Raw genomic sequence first — 1703 nt, forward strand, 5'->3', positions numbered from 1 at the left:
TTAACAAATTTCTAATGAACCGCCCCTTAAGTAAACACTTCATCAAATCTCCACACAAACGTAATGTATTTGCAATAACCCTTATCCCTGAGTGGCTTCCGAGCCTTGATAAGTGGTGATCACTGTGTAAAAAAAAAAAAAATATTCAAACTAAAAAGGATGTGTTTTTGTGACACATCGCCGACAACTGCGGAGAGGAACACTGCTACAACTTCAGCCACGACCAACACTCAGCATCACAGCATGGAGACCGTATTGCTACGACTACAATATGTTATGCACCTGTCGTATTTGTTTCTGTGGCTAAAATTCCTCCGCAGTGTTACAGGCGACTTCATTAAAAAAATTAAGTAGATACGTTACGACAAGAGCCGATTTTATTTGATTCACACCGATCCGCTTCTAGTTCTAGAAACGTCCGCTAAATTCGATGAAGTTGTGTGACTCGGAGGTTTCTTATTTCCTGGTCCTGGATATGACCTTAAACTATATCCAGTGGTGAGGCCCCAGCTTGCGGGCTTTGGGGAGTGTGGAGTCACCCTTTAATTACCATTGCTCCCAGATCCACTCTGACCCGGAGTGGTAGTACCTGTTAGAGTCCCAACTATGGGTCAAATAGAAACCAACTTGAAAACAACAAATATATTCTATTAAAAAAAATTTTCTTCAAAATCTTTGGACTCGGCATTAAATAACCTGAAAAGGGTTGATATGCCCTAAAACAAAACAATGTGTCTTATTTCCGTCTCTTCTCCCACATACGCCAAACTTTACTTATTGAACTTTTTTGTTTGTTTGTTTTTTTCTGGCGATGACGATGGCTGTATTTCAGGCCACTGAATATATCACTCGTTTGACTTCACGAAGATTCTAGAAGCAATGAAATGTTTATTTACATTACATTTCTGTATGGTGGTACAGTCAGGGAGCAGGGAGGAAATTCCACAGGCTAACAGTTCTTGGAAAGATGATATTAGCGTAGAAAGCCTTCTACCAAACAACTTATAAACTGATAGAATGACAGTTGTAAATAGAATACTATATGTTTTGTAAAATATTATTTAAATGATTAAACCCTTTTTGGTGTATTTTTCGTTGTTTCAGTCTACTATTGCTTTATTAACAAGGGAATAAAGTTTCTGAAGTTCCATGGAAACATTCTGTTGAACACAGGAATTTCCACAGAATTTCGAATGAAGACCTTTATTTAATTCACAGAAGTAACATGTCGTTCCGTCAGCCATTACTAGGTAGAAATCCTAAGTAATTCATAATTGTATTTTGAGGGTCTCCTCACACTGAGAATTAAGCGTTTCAATCTCTAAAAAAGTGTAATCTACAATTGAATTTTACCAAGTACTTTAGCCAGTTCGTGAAGATTCCCGAGTTCGACAAGATATATCTGAAGAATGTTTGAGGTTACATCAACTCAAACGCTGTGCAAATAACACTCAAGATGGAAAAAATAGTCCGAATATTCCAAATAGTACGAAAGTGAATCAATTTTTAAAGAACGAAATTTCATTTAAATTCTATGTTTCAGTTATTTTAATGACTAACCAATAATTTCGTGATCCCAGACGAAATCGGAATTAAATTTCAATGTTTTGGGATTCATTGAAATATTTAACTTTTATCGAAATTTATTTGAACTCGTGGGACTTGTGTAAATCCCACAACGGCAGTTTTCATCTATACGATTA

Source organism: Euprymna scolopes, chromosome 2, assembly GCF_053919585.1.
Source record: "Euprymna scolopes isolate OS-2025 chromosome 2, ASM5391958v1, whole genome shotgun sequence".
Taxonomy (NCBI): domain Eukaryota; kingdom Metazoa; phylum Mollusca; class Cephalopoda; order Sepiida; family Sepiolidae; genus Euprymna; species Euprymna scolopes.